The sequence below is a fragment of the Nomascus leucogenys genome, chromosome 1a (genome assembly GCF_006542625.1).
Source record: "Nomascus leucogenys isolate Asia chromosome 1a, Asia_NLE_v1, whole genome shotgun sequence".
Lineage (NCBI taxonomy): Eukaryota > Metazoa > Chordata > Mammalia > Primates > Hylobatidae > Nomascus > Nomascus leucogenys.
The window spans coordinates 13971738-13993436 of record NC_044381.1 but is presented as its reverse complement, the minus strand read 5'-3'; the positions used below and the strand labels follow the sequence as shown (position 1 = coordinate 13993436).

Sequence of the window (21699 nt, the reverse complement as noted above, 5' to 3'; positions counted from 1 at the left end):
AGAGGGATGTTTTGAAAAAGAGTTTCTTACGCAGAAAAAAATTCGTGGGACTTCCAAATTGCGAATAACACAAAGAAAACCCTAAGTGGCGCAAAATAGAAATGATTATCTGTTCTTCCTGGGGCCATTCAACTCTAATAATTTTTCCATGTTTACTGTTTTTGCTTTTTAATTGGATCATCAGACTAAGAATGCACCCTGATGTGCGAAAAGTTGCTTAGAAAGTGAGAAGACTGCCCCCTCCCTTCTGATTAAAGCGCTTCTCATCAGCATCCTACGCCATTCAGTAAGCTACCCATGCAGAAAGAATCCACAGGGCAGTGCACATAAGGAAAATCTGAGGAACTAGAAACAGGCTATCAGTTTCCGCAGGTTGACAAAATTGGCAAATAAAAATACAAGACTGACATTAAATTTGAATTTCCGATAAACAACGAAGAACTTTTTAGTATAAGTACGTCCCAAATATTGCATGGGATATACTTGTACTAAAATTACTCCTTTTTTTAAATTTGAAATTCCCATGTAACAGGGCAGCCTATATTTTATCTGACCACCTCACAAGTCCACTACCCACACGCCAGACCGAGTGGCCCAGGAGCGAGTTTAAAACCCCGCACCGGCCTGCTCGGCCGCGTCCCCTGATTGGCCAAGGCGCGCCCGCCGCCCCGCCGGTCGCAGGCGTCACGGCAGCCCCAGCAGCCTGGGCCCCGCCGCCGCCTCCGCGGCAGCCCCGGTCGGCGCAAGTGCGGCGCGCGCTGGGGGAGGGGGCGCGGCGGAGCGCGAGGCTGGCGTCGGGCCGCCGCGGGATTAAGTTTCTCAGTCACGCGTGAGTGTCTGTGCGTTTTGATCCCGAAGCTCCTCGCCGGGCCGTTACTTCAGAAGAGAAGACAGAGAGCGTGGGCGAGGCGAGGCATCCAGAGGCCCCGGCGACCCCTGCTCCCTAGTCCTCCGCCCCCTCGCGTCCCGGCCCTGGGCGGCCGCCGCGAGCCGGGTAAGTGGCGCTTGAGCCCCGGCCCGCAGGCCGAGGCGCGCCCCCGCGCCGTGCGCGCGCGCCGGCGGGGAAGGTGCGCGGGCGCCCGGGGCTCGGCGCGCGGGCTTGGGGGTTGGGGTGGGGGTGGCGGCGGGCGGTGGGGCCGTGCGCTTGCCCCACCCCGCGCGGCCCGGCGCTTCGCGGAAGCCGCTGCTCTGGCTTTTAAAAAGGATGGGGTCTAGAAGTTTCCTTTGCTACTCGCAAGTCTCCACTCCCCCCAGCCCCGCGATGGATAATCCTAGACCTTTCAGCCACCCCCACCCCTTTCTTTTGTTCTCGCTGACTCTAAGAGGTTTAAAAGTTTTTCCTTTTCCTTGACCAGAGGGGAACAGTCTTGGTGTCGGGGGATGGGGGTGGGGTGTTAGCCTGGGGACCCGGAGCGCAGACCAGGCCTCCGGGGCGCGGGAGCCTGTTGCTCTCCGCTGCCGGGGCCGCGCCCGGACGCCCCATCCACCGTTACGCGGTCCCGGGCTGTGCGGGTTGCGGTAGAGAGTGGGCAGCAATGCTTCTGGTCTTGCTTTCTCGCTTTAGCCGCGGGGACCCCGAGGCGAGCCGCTAATTGGTACCGGTGCCCCGTCCCTCACCCCTGGCACCGGTGCCCTTTTAACCGCCGCTCCCGTTGGTGGGAGCATGTTGATCTTGTCTCTCCCTTAATCCCCTCACTCCCCGCGCTGATGGGCGCCTTTGTCTGCGATTTGGCAGCCCCAGGATGCCGGATGTTCCTAGGGAAGCGATGTTTGGGAGACGCTTTGTGTCTTGCGGAGTTGCGCGTTTGTTGGGTGGTGATGGTGTACATTTTTGCTTGCATTCTTTGCAGAGGCACAAAGGCTGGGCTGTATTTCCCTGCAGTCACATGGAAATCAAGCGGAGACTGCGGGGGAGGAGAAGTGGCCAGGCACCGGCGGGAGGTGGAGGCCGCTGCGCAGTCACTGGGGGCGAGTGGGGGTCCCCGGAGACCTCTACTCCGCGGTGCGGCTTTTGAGGTGCTCCGCTTGGGAAGACCCCGGCAATGGGCACTGATTGCCTTTTTGCATGGGGGCTGCTGTTGGAGGCTAGTGTTTCCTAGGTATCATCAGATAAGAGGCCCATGACTTCACCAGCGTAGAAGGAAAGCTTCTCCATGTTCTTTGATGTCATAGAGAAGGAATCTGATAAGTGACCAGACTGCCTCATCCTGCCTTGTAGATAGTTTGATGTAAACATCCCCTTCGAGTTTCCCTAGAAATTCCTGGTTTAGGTTACCCTTTATAGAATAAATATCTGAAAACTAACGAGGAGGAGGTGACGGTTTCGGGCTTGGGAGTTTTACATGTTGAATTTGGGTATGAGTGATTACAATGAACATCTTGTAATGTTGGAACCATCTAAATTTGTATAATGTATGCCTTAGCACCTGATGGAATTTTGGCAAACAATAGTGTTTGAAAAACCTAGCAAAACTTGGCCAGGCGCAGTGGCTCACGCTTGTAATCCCAGCACTTTGGGAGACCGAGGTGGGTGGATCACTTGAGGTCAGGAATTCAAGACCAGCCTGGCCAGCATGGTGAAACCCTGTCTCTACTAAAAATACAAACATTAATGGAGCGTGATGGCGCGCACCTGTAGTCTCAGAGACTAGGGAGGCTGGGGCAGGAGAATCGCTTGAACCCGGGAGGCAGCGGTTGCACTGAGCCGAGATCGCGCCACTGCACTCCAGCCTGGGTGACAGAGCGAGACTCTGACTCAATAAATAAGTAAATAAATAAAAAATAAAAATAAAAGCCTAGCAAACTTGAAGTTCCTTGACTTGATCTTCTAATACAATACCAAGCTTTGGATGGATGCACCTGTACCCTTGTGTGCAACGTAGGCAAAACTAGTTTGGGGTACCCCTTGACTCTCTGTTCTTCTTCCCTATTTCATTTGCCAAAACAAACTAATGAAGATTATTCTCAACATATTACTAATAGATTATGGTGTACCTTATTTCTTACATATGTTCCTTTTTTTTTCCTTTTATCCTTTCTGTGTTTATTCTTTTCACTTACCTTCTCTAGCTCTAGTTTTCTTTGTCCATTTACCACACTCGTTTTTATTGACTAGGCCTGATGGTTGTGGCTTGGGAAGGGAGGGATCTTTAGTCAGTTTTTAGTGTGCTTCAAAGTCCTACCACCTAGACATTGCTCTGGTTGGCCCTTAAAGACAGCTTTCCTTTTCAGATGCATTTAAATGTACCTAACTGTGAGGAATAGAGGCTGTTCTCAGAGTTTAGTATATTTCTACAAGTTGAAGCTATTCAGAGAGATTCTTGGAAATCCTTGATATATAACTTTACATGGATTTAGGCCTAATTGGCCACTTTTAGTTTTTAACTGCTAGGGTGGAGAGATTTTGCTTGACAAATGATGAAGTAAATCCATTGTCTAGAATTGAGATTAAGGGATTTAAAAGCTGGAGAGGAACAATGAATTGCCTGGAAGGTAACTATCCTCAGTTAGAGGCAGATTATTTTCTCCAGATTACATCCCAGATCTGACATAGTCTTGTCTCTCACAGGTTGAGTTGCAGGTTGGCTACATTTTGTGTATTTGGAAACATACAAAGTACTCTGAATTTCATGAAATATTTTGAGGCAAAGTTGGACCGGAATGTCCCCAAATATGGTAGAGCAAATAGCACATCTGCCAGAGAAAGATCCCACACTTTAAAGAGAAGAAGCAGACAACTTCCTGGTGAATTTAGGACTGCTTGATGGTGCGTATGAGTGATGATATATTTCCAAAACAGTTATATGTAGTTTTGAAAATAGATATTTGGCCTAAAGTAGGATTTCATTTGATATTGTTACATACATTGTCAACCCCATATTTATAACAATAAAGGTTTCATTTTTTCTTGTAAATTAGTGTCATGCATAGGAGAGCATTTATATAAGTACAGTTTGGAAATGATATTTAGCATGGTAAAATTGATGTATTGTGATTAAATAATTTTAGTGGGATTCCATGTGGGAGAATAAGACTAAGGAGGTAAATAACTACTTCTCGATAAAGGAAACCAGTGGTGAGGAATCCATTGCCTTCCTGTGATATGTTTCCAGAGAAGATCCGAGGTATTCATGTAGTAGGTAGTAATAGATGGATTAGGAAGAATGTTGTATTGGGTTAGGCATTGGGGAGAATACAGAATAAATATGATTCTGCTCCAGAAGCGTAGGGTCTTAGTTGGAGGAATCTAATGGGAGAAATAACAGAAAGGTTTTACACATAAAAAATGTCACAGGGATTTTAGGAAAGTAGTTAAGTATAGGGATTAGTTGCTCTTATCATTGAGGTTAGTAAATAAGACGCAGAAAGGGCTTTGGTCTTGAGATGAGAGGGTGGAAATGAAAGTTTTTTTGATATGAAGTAGAGCTTAAGTCAGTGGTTTTGCCTTGAAAATGGACATGGTGTATGGAAGAGGCTGGGATGTGAGTGGGCAGTGGGTACTGGAGAGCATATTCAATTTGTATATTTCTGGAGTGGAATAGAGGATTTGTGCCCAGGGGAAAAGTTTGGATAGGGAAGAGCAGTTAATGGAGGGCAATGAAGTATAGGCTGAATTTTATCTCTTGAAGTTTCCACTTTCCAATAACCCGTTTCACATTTCCTTCTGAGAGTTAACCTCTTCAGTGCAATCTGGGCTTTTTCTAACATGCACCCTAAAATATTTGTAGCCATTACCTATTACCCAGTTCCAAAGCCACATTTTTGGTGTTTGTTACAGCAGCACCCCGTTTCCTGGTACCAAAATCTGTATTAGTTTGATAGGGCTGCCTTGACAAAATACCACAGAGTGGGTGGCTGAAACCACAGGAATTTATTTCCTCACAGTTCTGGAGGCTGGAAGTCTAAAATCAAAGTGTTGGTGGGATTGGTTTCTAAGGAGCCTCTCTCTTTGGCTTGTAGATGGCTGAGTTCTCCATGTTTCTTCACATGCCCTCCCTCTGTGTATGTCTATAGCCTAATTTCTTTTTATAAGGGAACCAGTCATATTGTGTTAAGAGCCCACCCCTAGTGACCTCATTTAACCTTTATCTCCAAATACAGTTATATTCTGAGGTACAGGGATTAGGATTTCCTGTGAATTTTTAGGAGACACAATGTATCCCATAATAAGGTTCTCAGAGAGACCTAGCCTGTAAACTAGTGAGACCCTGAGGCAATGAGCTCATATTGGAGGCTAGTGCATAGTCTGAGCATTACTGGGGTAATTTGATGTTTGGCAAGAAAGGGAAACTGCTATTTGAGGACAAAGGTATTTTATCTTTGGCCTGAGGCCACTTATTTTCTTTCTTTGGATGTTCATTGGGAAATTGTGCTTCTGTGGCCTTCCTTTTTGTGGACAGAGCATTAATTTTCTTTTTAAGTGTTTTATAAAAGCATTTGTTTTCTTAAAATATTTCTTTTAATGGTTCTTAAAAATAGTAAAGCGCTAAATTTGGCAAAGCTGAAACGTGTTGTAAATATCTCAGTGGTTTTTGAGTCTGATTAAAACAACAGAATTTATTCTTTAAATTCTATTGATCTAAAAACTGTCTGTCTTATACATGTTTTGTGGGGTAATATATGGCATAATCTTTTTTCCTTCAGAAATGTTTCCCCCTTTTGGGAAAATATGATTAATAAAAGGGAATTTATGTTACATAAAATAAAAACTTTTTTTTTTTGTTTTTTGTTTTTTTAGGTGTTGCAATTGTATTTGTTGAGTTAATGAAACCATTAGAGCCATTCTTCCAGGTCTGGCCAGCTAAGTTAAAAAAAAAAAAAAAAAAAAAAAGGAGACAAACTCTTACTTTTTTTCTTCTGGCCTGTCTCCCTGTGGTGGTTAAATTTGTTTTGTTTAGGGAATTCTTATCTTTATCCACCTTTTAGTTTTATTTGTGTCTGCAAAAGCAACATTCATTGTTATTTTCTTGTAAACCACTCTGCCTCTAGATCCAAGGTGCTATAAATAAGTGCATGACGGGGAAGTGAAAAATGAAGCATTTATTAAAAAAGAAGAAAAAAGGAACAGTAACATCAACTACCAAAAAAAAAATTAAGAAAAAACTTAATGTTGTTGCTTATGTTTTAAAATTATTTTGATAATAAAATACATAAGGTAATTATTTATTTTAGTAAATAGCACATTTAAAAAGGTATGGAAGATACAAGTGAAAAGAAGACGGAAAACTTGCTTGTAATTAGATCACCCAGATACCACTCCCACAAGAAAATCCCCAAGACACATATTTTGAAAATGAAGATACTTAAGTTATTTTGATATAACAAATGAATAGATAGAGCTGTTGATCAATAGATTTCACCAGTTGCTGTCTTTCTCAGTGAGCATAATCTGATCTGAGATTATTAAATGTTATATAATTTGAGTTGATACTAATAGCATTTGTTTGAACTGATGTCTCAGGTCTTTTGAAGAGGTATGATACAGTTCACCAGCACATCGCATGTAGGACACCAGTGGAGAATGTATCTTTAAAAATTTTGATTTCTGCTTAAAATTAAGTGTTAATAGTCAATAATGTTTATACTGATTATATGTTGAAATAATAATTTGAAGAAAGTGGGTTAAATAAAATATATTACTAAAATTAATTTCACCTACTTCTGCTTTTTTCTTTACTGTGGCTACAGACAACTTAAAATTACATATGTGGCTCACATGATATTTCCATTGGCCAGAGCTGATCTAGAATGATGCAGATCATCCCCTCTCCAACTCTTGGTGTGTTTGATAATCTGAATTGTAACATATACAAAATGGCAATTATTTGAGTAATTTCAGCACCAAATTACTCCTTTGTTATCCAATTCACTATATTGTTAATTTCACAATAACTTTATATTATGTACTCAGGTGGCCCCATTGGATACCTTGCTTCAGGGAACTGTCATAGGAAATGGTCATGAGAAGCTATCCTTCTGTGTTCATAAGATATCACTAACTTAACAAAACCGTGATGATAGAGTCATAAAGATTAATGATTATTCTACAATTTAAAAACTCCTCTCTGATATATTTAAGATATGTCCAGTTTCTCTTATACCTTGCTAGGCCCCTGTTTTAGTTCATTTCGGGTGCTATAACAAAATATCAAACACTGGGTCCCTTATAAACAAAAATTTATTTCTCATAGTTCTGGAGGCTGGAAAGTACCAGATCAAGGCACTGGCAGATTCTGTGAATGGTGAGGGCCTCATAGATGATGCCATCTTGCTGTGTCTTCATGTGGTATGGAAGGGGCCAGGCTGCTCTCTGGTACCTATTTTATAAGGGCACTAATCCCATTCATTAGAACTCTGCCCTTGTGATCTAATTGCCTCCCAAAGGCCCCACCCCCTAATACCATTACTTTGGGGGTTAGGATGTCAACATATGAATTTAGGGGGAACATAAACATTCAGACCATAGCAGCCCCCTTAATACGTCTTGCTTTGTCTAAGGCATTACTAGGTAAATTTCTTAAAGCTTATGTATTTCCTCCTCTGCTTCTCACTCCCAAGTCTCCCAGGGTATTGCATTTTAATAAGTCAGGCCTGAATCCACTTCTGGACAGCATTCATTTTCTTTTGTTTTTCTTTTTTTTCTTCTTCTTTTTTTTTTTTTTTTTTTTTTTTAGTAGAAACAGGGTTTCACCATGTTAGCCTGGCTAGTCTTGAACTCCTGACCTCAGGTCAGGTGATCTCCCCGCCTCAGCCTCCAAAAGTGTTGGGATTACAGGCATGAGCCACCACGCCCGGCCTCATTTTCTAATTTGGGATTATAGGGGCCTCATCGATATGATTCAGTGGAGTGTTGTCTGACCCTTCCAACCCTTTCCCATCACATTCACAGTTTTCCGAGCTAGGAAATACAGTTATCCTATGCTGTTTTACAAAACTATAGTATTGGAATGGCTCTTCATTCTGATATAATCTATTGAATATATATCGGGTTAGACTAAGTCACAAAGTATTTTTAGCTCTGTTTTGTGGCTGAGGTAGGAAAACGAGAAGAAATAGCCCTGGGGCCTGGGTTATTGCTCCCTGGCTAGCTTCATTAAGATGTTCAGTGAACATCTGTTGGATGCCAAAGTCAAGCTATTCAGCCCCTATCCTTTTCTCAAGGAGGTGGGAGGGAGTGTTTATCTGTTTTATTGTGGTGTAAGTTATAACTGTTTAACTGTTTTATTGTGGTATAAGTTATAATTGACAATAAACTACATATATTGAGAGTGTGCAATTTGTTGAATTTTGGCTGTTTTGAAGCTATCCCCCACCATCAAGATAGTGAACATATCCATCACCCCTGAAAGTTTCCTCATGCACCTTGGTAATCCTTTCCTCTACCCACCCCTCCCATCTCCAAGTAAAGTACTCATTTGCTTTATGTCACTATAGATTAGTTTGCATTCTCTAGAGCTTTAAATAAATGGAATCATACAGTATATTCTCTTTTGTCTGACTTTTTTCACTGTGTAATTATTTTGGGATTCATCCATGTTGCCTGTATTCATAGTTTAGTACTGGTCATTGCTGAGTAGTAGTCATTGCATGGATATACCATTAAAGAGTTTTTAAGTCATTTAGAACTCTCCTGCACTTTGTCCATTGTCTTATGGTGCATATTCGTTCTTGCTTTTGTGAGGGAGGAAAATCTTTACTCTTTGAGGTTCTATAAGTGAGGCCTGTGAATTAAAAGTAACAACACAGATTAACATTAATTGATGTTCTTAATTTCATATGCATGGGGGCTACACAGAAAAGAAGAGACCCAAAGAAGAGGATAAATTTGGGGTTTTTGCATCATTTTCATGATAAAAGTTGTTCTCACTGGTAAGGGAGAGATGATCATCTTTACAAACAGACATTTCTGTCGCATTTACAAAGGGAATTTTGTGTTCTACTTTTACGCAGAAAGGGCCAGGGGAGAGAGTGCTCCTGTCTTCCATTTCTTATTTGCCTTCAGTTCAAAATAATCTTGATGCCAAAGTAGCATATTTTGGAGTGGCATATTCTGATCCCCTTTGGATTCAACTGTGTGCATCCGACTTTTGTATTTGACAGTGTTTCTTAGTCTTAAATTCATGCCCCATTTTGATAAACATAACATAGAAAATTTAAATGCCCTTATTTAAATGTTGGGGCTTCAAAATATGTAAGTCAATAGTTTAAAAAATACTACTGGTAATTGTAAAAAAGATTTAAAAATATTTAAGTTTGGGCCGGGTGCGGTGGCTCACGCTTGTAATCCCAGCACTTTGGGAGGCCGAGGCGGGCGAATCACGAGGTCAGGAGATCGAGACCATCCTGGCTAACACGGTGAAACCCTGTCTCTACTAAAAGTACAAAAATTAGCCGGGCGTGGTGGCGGGCGCCTGTAGTCCCAGCTACTCGGAGAGGCTGAGGCAGGAGAATGGCGTGAACCCGGGAGGCGGAGCTTGCAGTGAGCCGAGATTGCGCCACTGCACTCCAGCCTGGGTGACAGAGCGAGACTCCGTCTCAAAAAAAAAAAAAATTTAATTTTGAAAGATACGAGATGATTAAGTAAAATGTCAGGAGATTGTTGAGGCTTTCCATAAACTTTTGTATCCTACCCTGTGAAGAGTTTAAGCAAAGCACAGTAGTTTCAGTATTGAACCCAATGCTTTATTTTGACTGTTTGCTAAATATTCCTCACCCACTTGCATATTTTCTGTAATTCTTATCATGTTTGGTAGATTTATCTGTCACTCTTGTGACAAATTTATATGACAGTCATATAGTGAATTGGATAACAAAGGAGTAATTTGGTGCTGAAATTATTCAAATAATTGCCATTTCTGTATATGTTACAATTCAGATCATCAAATACACCAAGAGTTGGAGAGGGGAAGATCTGCATCATTCTAGATCAGCTCTGGCCAATGGAAATATCATGTGAGCCACATATGTAATTTTAAGTTGTCTGTAGCCACAGTAAAGAAAAAAGCAGAAGTAGGTGAAATTAATTTTAATAATGTATTTTATTTAACCCACTTTCTTCAAATTATTCTTTCAATATATAATCAGTGTAAACATTACTGAGATATTTTACTTTCTTAAAAAAAAAAAGCTCTCCAAAATATGCTATGTCTTTTACCCTTACATCATATTGCCTTTAGAACTAGCCAAGGTGTAAGTGCCCAGTAGTGTGTTTCAGTGTGGCTCCTGGCTACTGTATTGGTCAACACAGCTTTAGCTCATGCAGCTAAGCTATAAGGTCAGATGAAATCAAGAAACAAGATGTCTTCATTCTGTTATGAAAACCTGTTATGTTGGCTGGAACCACTCAGCCTTTTTTGGGTCATTTGTAATGTTTATATATTGTCTGTACCTTTTGATCACTTAATTGAAGTGACAAAATAAATAAAACAACATTTAAAGCAGATGTCCTCTCTGGATTATTACGAAAGTAAAAGTTGGTTTATGCTCTTAATATTAACATTTAGTCCTTTGAGTGCCAGAGTAAAAAGCAGTTAATGGAGGCAGTTAAATAGTAAATGAGTTAATTAAGAAGCAAACAGTCAGGTTCATTGAAAGAATAAGCCCTTTTAAAATGCTTTCACAGAGAAAATACCACTTGTCAACATAACCTCAATGAATCCTATAGAATTACATATGGTAACTAAATAGTGTAGCTTGTTACATTATCTGTGAATTAGTAATTAGGAGATCGAATTGCTGTATGCTTATTTGTCTTATATGGCTAAGGTACGTGTTCAGGTAGGTTCATAATAATTTGGATTTCTTTATGCAATTTTCCCTTATCTGAACTACCTGGAATCTTGCCAGCAAGATGTAAATTGTCATTTCTTGCTGAATTTTCTCAGTATATTCCCAACAGTGTAGACTACCAATGACCGACAAGCTTATCAGCAGATTTAGGCAGTAACATCTCTTTGCTGGCAGAGGACTACAGGGTTTTCTCTAGGAATTCTTTGGTACAGATTATGAAAAATACTTCTTTTATTGTGAACAAATTTTTTTTTCTTGTGTGTATGCATGTTTTATTAACAGAAGCACCAAAGGTACATTTGTTTTGGTTTAGTATGGAGCTGAATAAGAAAGGATCATGGCAATTTTTATTTTTTTAGATAATATGCTCATCTCTATATGTACACTATTTCATCTTGGAGCTTGCAGGAATGTTATTGATTCCATTAGGATTTTTAATTTATCTCACAGCCGTTATTTCTGGTGCTGGGGATATAGCCCTGAGAGAAAAAGGAAACAACAGCAACACAAAACTTCCTACCTTCATGAAATTAAAATTCAATTATTTCCTGTTTTCTAGAGGCATTTTAAACTCAATATGTCCAAAAGGAATATAACCATATTTCTCTTTCCTCTAAAACCATATATTTATCTTCCTGCTGTTCTTTCAGCTAAATGATGTCCTGATAGTTCTAGTTTCCCAGATTAAAATCATTGGGAGAGTCGACCTCTGTTTCTCTCACTCATTCACCCCTCCTGGCCCTAATAGTCACCAAGTGGTCACTGAGTCCTTTTGATTGCCTCTAATGAATGAGTCTGTATCTTTTCTTTTTTATCTTGCCATTGCCTTCATCTAGGCTCTCATCTTTTTCAATGAAGTTTTTTTTTAACAACATCTGGTTGTATTATCATTAGTTCTTTTCCCTCTTTGGTGAAATATTTACACGTATCAGAATTGTTTTATCAGAAAATAAATTTTAGTAATCCCTGTACCCTCCAAACTCCCTCCCCAGTGTCCCTGCATGGTCCAGCATGCCTGCGGGGCAAAGCTCCAATGAGGCCATGGAAACATTACCTTCCTAGCTCCTGTCATTCTGGACCCAAGTACTGCAGCCTCACTGTCATCAAATTATCTGGGTTCTGTATGGTTTTGTTGCCTTAGCAGATGTCCTTCCCTTAGTAAGAAATTCCTTTCCCTTTACTGCTCTCCTCCACACTCTCCTAATCGGCTCATACTTCAATATGATTCATGTGTCATATCTCTTACAAATTCTTTCTGTCTCATGTTGGCAGTATTGGATTCCTCTGTACTCAGAACTTTACCTATCATATTGCCCTGTAATTACCATTTTCCACCAAATTGGGAGCTCAGAAGTTAGATACTTATCCTCATTCTTCTTTTGTCATATGCTTCAGTGACAGAGGTGGATAAAGACTTGGGGTCCTGAAGTATATGGAATTTGGGGTGGTTCTCTTAAAAATAATAGAAAATTATAAATACAAAATTAGATATAAAAAATTTATTTGAATGAGAATTGAAGGATCCTATGCAAGTACCTTCATGCTAAATCTTTCTATACACATGGCTAGGAATATGTAAGTGCTCACTTAATATTTGATGAATTGGTGTGGTTTTTTGGGATGTATTATAAGTACCATCTGTATATCTAGATCTCTCTCTCTCTATGTATATATATATATAATTTTTGCTGTTCATTTTTTAAAATTAGGAAACATGATTAATTATGCATTCTGATGTTAATACTGTTGCTAATAATACATGTCTAATGCTTCCATACTTCTTCCCATTTCCAAACACTTCTGAATACCTTATCTTACAGGATTTTGACAACTGAGTCACAAGGGAAGTGACTCAGACTTAATGACTTTGTGTTTTGCTACTTTGTGCATGAAGCAAAAGGGAGCTGAAGTTCTTCCTTTGAGATCAGATTTCACTTTGGTGGGAGAAATGACAGTTCTTCCTGTGCGTCTGTAACCTCAGTCAACACCACTTTGCTCTGTATTCTGTTAGCCTGGTGAATGCTAAGGAATTTTCTGAGAGTTTTCCAAATCATCTCAATGCCATTCCATCTTTCCATCCCTTCTCCCTTTCAGTTTCCTCAATTATTTCTTCTTCCTTTCCTCCCGTTATTTGTGTCTTGCCGTACATCAAACACATTCTTCTCCATGTCTTTTCTCAGATAAATTGATACTTTTAAGTGTCGTTACCTTGAATAAGCTGAATTTTGTAGTTTGCAATTTTCAAATTCATTTGTACCTCTTTGAAGTACTGTGGGATGTGTTTTGGGATCCTCATTAGTGTAAAAACTACACATAATTTTCAGCAATGGAAACGAAGATATAAAGCTGTGTACTTTACAGCATAGGTAAGACAGCTCTATTACTTAAAAGCTTCATGAAGGAGAAAACACTATCTTTCTGAACCTCAGTTTTCTTATCTGAAAATGAGGGTGTAAAGTATGGAGCTCTTGGTAGGATTAAAGGAAATGCATATTTGTAAAGGACATAGGTTTTGTTTAAGAAAACAGGGATATATGGAAGCTATTATAAACAAATGGTTTCATTTCAAACAGTAAAACTGATGTCAATTTCATTACCTAAAAAATTTACTTATGCAGCCTATTTTATTTTCTGGGAAAGTCATTATTATAACATGAAATAGCAATCAATTCTTAAATGCAATTTTATTATTAGTTGTTATTGAATAGCATTTTTAAAAAGAAACCCAAATAACAGATTGTTGCCTTAAATTGTGTATTGCAACCAAATCTACATTTTAGACATTCCAGTGATGAATATATATTTGGAAAGTTTTGCCTTTTGGAGTATTTGGTGGTAGGTATGTTCCTGAGGAATAAAGTTGCCTTTTTACATCAGCGAAATGATATGGAAAGTTAGTTACTTAGGGACTGTAGTCAGGGTAGACATCCCTCTGATCAAGGCTTTTAAGCCTTTGTCCTTCTTAATTCCTTCCTCCTCCTTCTCTTTCTCTGCCCCCAAATCCTCGAGTAGCTGAATGAGATTACTTTTGCATGAAACTATTCAGATAATTATTGACATTTCATTATATAGACTTTTCAGTACCCCACATAATAATGGCTGAAGAAATATGATTGCTTAATAAAAGGCCTGAGTTAGGGAACCTTGGAAAAGTTATAGTATTTTCTTTGACTCTCTACTGAATCTGTAAAATGTGGTCTTAGCAAGTTACGTGTTTGGAAAGAGTAAAAGCTTACAAAATATTCTTACATCTTCAAATAATTAAGATTGATAATTGAAAAATAAAGGGTTGATTTCTTCTGTCTGCTGAATTTAAGAGTTCTGAGTTGCTAAATACTCCACAAAAAGTATTGCAAAGAATGGGCCGAGAGAGAATGTGATTGTTCACAAGCCCTTCGCGGTACATGTATCTGTGTTACTTCTCTGTGCAGAGTTGGAAGTAAACCAGCAGGAGTCAAACCACTAGTCACCACAAGCACAGTACAGGAGAGAAAAACAGCCACATTAAATATTATTCCAAAATGCTGTGTTCTTCCCAGAGGACTTCCGATGAGAAATTTGAGCCTGCCCTTTCCTGAGTAAAGTTTATAAACTTTGTTCCTGTCTACATTCAGCAAAGGGAAATCATGAAAGCCACTGAGTGAATTTAGGAGGCGCTGATGGCTGGGGAAGGATAAAAATATCTAATTATGTATAGTACTTATAGCTCAGTGATACCTAAGGAGTTTATACAATATACAACACTCTTCATAATTTTTGTAGAAAAGATTCCAGGATGGGAGAAGCCATTTGGAACAGTAATAGAGAAACTGTGGAAGTAGAGTTATTTTAAGAGTTGGGAAAGTCCTAGAAAATGAACTTGGGAGAATAGTATAAACCTGAAGTTGCATGGGGAGATATGTTGGGGCAGCATAGTTGTAATACTATGGTCTTCTCTCCTACCTCCTTGTTCCACACTTTTGGTTGTGTTGGAAATATTGTCTCCATCCTTTAACACTTTCCCCTGAGGAGCCACTCAGTCACAACTGACAAGCCACCTATTGTTCTGCCCCAGTGTCATGGAGATCTCACAAACTCAATGAAAATCCTGTCCCTGAGAGGGCAGCTGAGAAAAGACAGACATGTTTTGTTGTACTATCACCTCCGACAGCAGTTGATAGGTTCTAACAGAGTCCAGCTGCCAACTATATTTCTGGGTCCCATGGGTAAGCTTTTGAGTATCAAATGCTTTCTTTTCTTTTTTTCTTTTTTGAGATGGAGTTTCACTCTTGTTGCCCGGGCTGGAGTGCAATGGTGCTATCTCGGCTCACTGCAACCTCTGCCTTCTAGGTTCAAGTGATTCTCCTGCCTCAGCCTCCCCAATAGCTGGGATTACAGGCATGCGCCACCATGCCTGGCTAATTTTGTATTTTTATTAGAGACTAGGTTTCTCCATATTGGTCAGGCTTTTCTTGAACTCCCGACCTCTGGTGATCTGCCCACCTCAGCGTCCCAAAGTGCTGGGATGACAGGCGAGAGCCCAAATGCTTATAAGCACCAGGACACAGTCGACCTGGGCTCATTGAATTGCCTCATTCCAGGCAGACAAAGGGCAGGAGGTAAGAGCCTGAAGTAATTCCCTTGGAGAATTTGTTGCCAGTGTTGGAATGGCACTGAAGAATTCTGTGGCACAAGGTTAAGTCTTCTGCATGTTTTAGGTTTCCCCCAAGAAAATAATGTGGCTACAGTGAGTGCTTTATGGGCAGCTAGCTGCCTCTGGAGTTCGGCATTGACACATTGTTGTGTTCACCTGCAAGGGCAGCTCTTGGAAGAATCCCCCTGCCTGGTTCTATGCAAGAAATATGCCTGGCATGTTGTGTCTTGGCCCTTAACACTGAAAATGTGGTACAAATAGGGGCAATCTGCCCAACAACCTAAATTCCTTTGAGTTTAACTAAGGAGTGAGAGAACAGAAGAGGCCAAATCTTAATTCTCAGAAGAACTTAAATCTTTCCCCTCAGTCACCATGTTTGGTGTGAGTTAACAGTTTCAGGGGAGAGCCCCCTGTCCAATAGAGATACATTAAGAGAACATTATGAATGAAAAGTATGTAAAATGCATGTTCAGAGAGAAGGTGTTAGAATCCATAGTTCTGTAATGTGTATTTTGGATTCTTTTTTTTTTTTTTTTAAATTATGGGTGAGGGTTAATGGGGAAGAAAATAAATATAATGCAATGGGCTATAAACAGAATTGATTGGTCTAAATATTTTTAGAAAAGGAAAGTCAGCCTTTCAGAGGGTCGGTTGAGTTAGTCCAGCAGTCCAGGGTTCTGATCCCAGACACACCACTGATTTGTTGTGTAATCAAACCTCAGTGAGCTTTAGCTTCTCTGTGACCTGTATGTTTTTTGAGGCTCCTTTCAACTTTAAAATTAACTTTATAGTTGAGCGTAAGCAGTGAATAAGGGTATTTAACTCAAAGTATCATAAAATATATATATAATTCTGGAAGTGGATATGAATCTGCTAATATTCTTTATAAAAGTTGTGTATCTATGCGTTTTAGGGAATCTGCAGATAAAGTAAGAACATATATACTGTTTGAAAGAGCATTTTGCCTCAGACCAACAATCTTAAAAATAAAAATAACTTTCAAAAGCCAAAGCAAATGTAATGAACATGTTTTTTGGTATAAATACATTTGTTATATAAGAATACTTGTAAGTAATAAAATACTTCAATTTCCATATTATATATATTTTCATTTTCAGTAGGCTTCACTCCCTCCATTAGAAAATTAATAGGAAAAGGTATGATACTATACTATTTTCACCAAACTTTCTTAAAGTATGTGGATTCTTGGTCAATGTAGTGATTTTGATCTGTGTATGTTTATATAATTGTGGATTAACATGCCTCTTTTCCATAATTTAGTATTAGCTTATACATATTGTGTGACTAACTGTTCATTATATTGTCATTTGAATATTCATGGAAGAGAAATAAGTTTTATTTAAACTGAAACAGGTTTATATTTATACTGTCTTGGGATCCCCCATAATTCACAAAGGTGGGGTTTTTGAACGTATGTTCAAAAGTAGAATGGCAGGAGTTGTTCATCACTTCCTGCCCTCCTGCTCTCTGATGAGAAGTTGACTAATCCAGGGCCAATGAGTATCTGCTTCTAGGCCTGTATATCAAACAGGTTGGTAAAATTAGAAGCAGAGTAGCATCAGAAAATGAGAATAAAGCTTTGTTTTTAATAGTAAAACTGAAAATGATTATTTACGAGATATTATATTTTGAATAAATGTTTTCATAATATTTCCTTTAGTTTTGCTGGAATTAAGTAGTCTAGCTGAATAAATTATTGTTCTGGGAGAATTTAACAATGGTAACATTATTTTTTCCCAGATAACTTAGTATTACAGTTTTAGGCGAAATCCTTTTTTTTTTTTTTTGTCAAGGATAAGGAGGATTTGAAAAATATTGTGCTAATCATCTCTAGTCCTAGCCTCTAAAACTAGATATTGTTAACATTTTCACATATCAGCTGCCTTATTTTTGTAATAGTTACTATGAAAAATTTCAAATGTACATAAATGCAGTGAATCCTCATATATCCATCATTCTGTTTTAACAACTACTAGTTCATGGTCAGTCTTGTTTCTTCTCTTGTCTCAGACATTTCCGTTGTCCCTTCCCTGGATGTTTTTGAAGCAAATTGTGGACATTATATTTTTTTATGCATAAATATTTCAACCCAGCTGCTTTTTACATGCATAATTTAAAACCATTATAAAAATACAGTTTCCTTAAACAAAAAAAAAAAAACAGAGAAAGCTAAATTCCCCCATTGAGTCCCCCCATATGAGGCTACTACTTCCATCTGTCCACTCCTAACTGCTGTCATTTTAGAATGTGTCCTTTTAATCCATTGTTGAATATGATGAAAGTATGTATATACATATTTTTATGTGGCCCATATACTATTTTTTATATTTTAAAAATATAAATAAACTACTTATTCTGTAAATCTCCATTTCATTATTGAGATTTGGACTCTCAGTCTGTTCTTTAAAAAATGAGTCTAACCCCCTTCTGTTTATTGTGAATATGGATATCTGGATTTATTTCATTGCCCTTGTTTTGTGTTTTTTGTTTACTATGGTTTCTCCTTTTTCCTTTTTTTCCCATTCCTAACCTCTTTTAGATTGCTCGAGTATTTTTTGTTCATCTTTTTTTCATCTTGGGGTATATTATATAGACTCTATTTCTGTTTTTTTAGTGGTACCTTAAAGTTTTAACATGTATATTTGGCTGAATTTTTCTAGTAGAGTTTGAAGAAAGAACATTTCTATCCTCCTATGAAGAGAACTCTCTTTAATTTTTATTATTTTTTTTTGAGACAGGGTCTTTCTCTGTCGGCCCAGACTGGAGTGCAGTGGTGCGATTACATGTCACTGCGGCCTCTACCACCTGAGCTCAGGTGATCCTCCCACTTTAGCCTCCTGAATAGCAGGGAGTGCAAATGTGTACCACCACTCCTTGCTAATTTTTTTTTTTTTATTTTCTGTAGAGATGGGGTTTTGTTATGTTGCCCAGGCTGGTCTCAAACTACTGGGCTCAAGCGTTCCACCAGTCTTGCCCTCCCAAAGTGCTGGGATTACAGGCATCAGCCACCATGGCTGGCCTGAATGGAGATTTTTGGTCAGAAATATTTTTACTGTTTATAAATATTGTTCAGAGCTACTAAGATTTCATTTATATAATGAAAATTTGTCAGAGCTCACATTCCTTTTTTTTTTTTAATTTTTAATTTTCATTTTCTAGGGACAGGGTCTTGTTCTATTGCCCAGGCTGGAGTTCAGTGGCATGATTATAGCTCACTAGAGCCTCAATCTCCTGGGCTCGAATAATCTTCTCACCTTCGCCTCCCAAGTAGCTGGGACTACATGCATATGCCTCCACGCCTGGCTAATTTTAAGAATTTTATTTATTTTTTTTTTTGTAGAGACAGGTATCACTTTGTTGGCCAGGCTGGTCTGGAGCTCCTGGTTAAAAGTGATCCTGTCACCTTGGCTTCTCAAAATGCTGGGCTTACAGGTATGAGCCACCATACTCTGTCCGCTACCTTTGTTTTAACAGTGGATTTATGTTTTATTTGGTGGCAGCTTATGGCTTTTCTCAGGCTCTGAGCAAAACAGAACTTTATAGTGTTATATTCAGCCATCAAGTGTAGGAGCTTCCCTGCCCTTTGTTTTTCTGATGTAACTATCTCTCCTGTAGGATTATTATTTAGTGGGCCTACTAAAATTGTCTTTGCTAGTTAACTCCCTCAAATCTTTATTAGAAGTACAGTGTACAAATGAAGTAAAGGAACAAGGCTATTTCATAAGCAAGGGTACTTGAGAGGGTTTTTTTTTTTTTGAATGTGATGATATGGTACCATACCAAAGCAGACTGCATTTGAATGAATATGTGTGTTTAAATGGAGCAAACAGAGCTTCATACAACATACCTCTGGCAAAATGGAGTTCACTGTAAAAATGGAGATCAGTGATTGTGCATCTGTAGGACCAGTTACTCTATTTTCCTCTTATTGGCTGTGTCGCATCTCCCAAGGAATGCCTGCCTCTCTTAATGTCAGCTGTATTCTGTCTCTATCAACTGACTTTTTTGCTGTCTCATAACTCTGGCTTGTGTGTACCCCATTTTAGCTTCTTCATCCCTTACTCAGCCACCTTCTATTTTCTCAACTCTTGTTCTACTATTAATTGACTTATTCTCTCAATATTTCTTAAGTTCTTAAGTGACACTGTAGTCCATTCATGCTTTTCATGTCAGCACTTAGATTGGCTTCCCTTGAATTAAGGAGCCCAGCCCTGGTTCCCTTGGTTATGGTTGGAAGACAGGGGCGAAGCATAGTACATGATAGCATAGTCCTTGGAGGAGGGCCTGTGGAATGGTTGAATTCTGTATTAGTCAGCTTGGACTGCCATAACAAATTATTTAGAAAGGTGTAAACCACAGAAATTTATTTTCATGGTGTTGGAGGTTGAAAGGTCTAAGATCAAGGTCTGGTAGGATTCAGCTTCTGATGAGGGTTTTGTCTGTGGCTTACAGGTGGCTACCTTCTTGTGTCCTCATGTGGCCTTTCCTCAGTGCTTGCATGTAGACAGTGAGACAGGTTTTCCTCTCTTCCTCTTTCTAGAAGACCACCAATTCTATTGGATCAGAACTCCACTCTTATATTCTCATTTAATGTTAACTGTTTCCTAAAAGACTTGTTTCCAAAATCAGTCACATTGGAGTTAGGGCTTCAACATTGGAATTTTGGGCAGCACAGTTCATTCCGTAGCAACATCGTAAGGTACTGTACTCAGCTATTCAAAGTCTATTAGGACAGACTTTTCTAGAATAGTCACAACACTGACATGTTCCTTGTAGTATTACCATCCAACAATAACCAAAGCAGGAAAGGTGGGATTTATCCTAAACCCATCTTCCTTACCTCTATATTACCATGTCACAGTACTTACATCTCTTAACTAATCTTAATCTAGCTCCCATTTTCCTTTATTTTCCTTTTCTTCTCTAGTTTTGAAAATGCCTCTTATCTGGCTTCTTTATCCCTAGCTTCTCTTGATTTTTGTATGTCCTCTATACCATTGCCAGAATGAACTTTCTAAAGATCACTTTGCCAAAATAAACTTCTAATTAAAGCTAAACTCTTTAATGGCTGGTGCAGTGGCCACACCTATAATCCCAGCTCTTTGGGAGGCCTAGGTGGGTGGATCACCTGAGGTCAGGATGACCAATATGGCAAAACTGTGTCTCTACTAAAATTACAAAAAAAAAAAAAAAAAAAAAAAAAATTAGCCGGGTGTGGTGGCAGGTGCCTGTAATCTTAGCTACTTGGGAGGCTGAGGCACGAGAATAGCTTGAACCTGGGAGGCGGAAGTTGCAGTGAGCCGAGATTGTGCCACTGTACTCCAGCCTGGGTGACAAAGTGAGACTCCATCTCAAAACAAAAAAAAATCTGAACTTTTTAAGAGTAGTATGGAGGGCTCTCAATAATTCAACCTTTACTTACATCTCCAGGCTCATCTTCTCTGTCTCTCCTTTTTCCTCAGCCCCAATCCAGGTACTGTATAAGAAACTACATGCAGTGCTCAGAAGGTACGATGCACTCTTGCATTTATGTGGGGAGCTCTTTCATCAGACCTTCTCCCCCACCTATTCTTTAAGACTCTGTGCAGGGGTCTGTGACTCCAGGAAGTTTCCCTGACTTCTCAGTTAAGCTTGGGTGTCCCTCCTTTGTGTTCTTGTATTTTAATTGTTCTTTTCCTTTCATTCACTTGTACGTGAGTTCCCAGATTGTATCATCATTTCTCCAATTCTGCTACTAGACAACATGCCAGTCACGTAAGTGCCCCATGTGTGTTTGCAGAATCAGTAAATGACAGAATTTGAGTCCTTTTCTACTCCCTTGACCTTCCCTGCATTTTCTTTTCTTTTTCTTTTCTGAGACAGACTCTTGCTCTGTTGCCCAGGCTGGAGTGTGGTGGCTCGATCTCAGGCTACGGGGGAGACTGAGGCAGGAGAATCGCCTGAACCCAGGAGGCGGAGGCTGTATTGAGCCTCCGCCTCCTGGGTTCAAGCGATTCTCCTGCCTCAGTCTCCCCAGTAGCTGGGACTACAGCATGTTCATTTCGGGTAATTTATCTGGTAGTTTCATAAAGAAACAACAAGAATATTAATCAGTATTTGAAGTGTGTTGTGAAGTTAAGTTTCTTTAATACTTGATTTTCTTTCATTTTGGTTGGCAAAATGGAATTAATACATCTTATTTTCATTGAATAAATTTAGGAAGATTTATAAATGTCTACTTGAAAATAAAAATTGTGTTCATGAATGCTTTTTTGATC

The 21699-nt window shown here is 39.4% G+C and overlaps 1 protein-coding gene across 11 annotated transcripts in view; it reads left to right on the top strand.

Annotated features, from left to right (window-relative positions):
- Positions 1 to 730: 730 nt before the first annotated feature.
- The window catches only part of MPDZ (multiple PDZ domain crumbs cell polarity complex component), a 174878-nt gene continuing 153909 nt past the window's right edge, over positions 731 to 21699 (top strand). For all 11 annotated transcript variants that reach the window (XR_004030622.1, XM_030814986.1, XM_030814875.1 and 8 more), the window contains exon 1: positions 731 to 994. The gene's annotated coding sequence lies outside the window, so the exon portion shown is untranslated. The remainder of the gene's footprint in view (positions 995 to 21699) is intronic.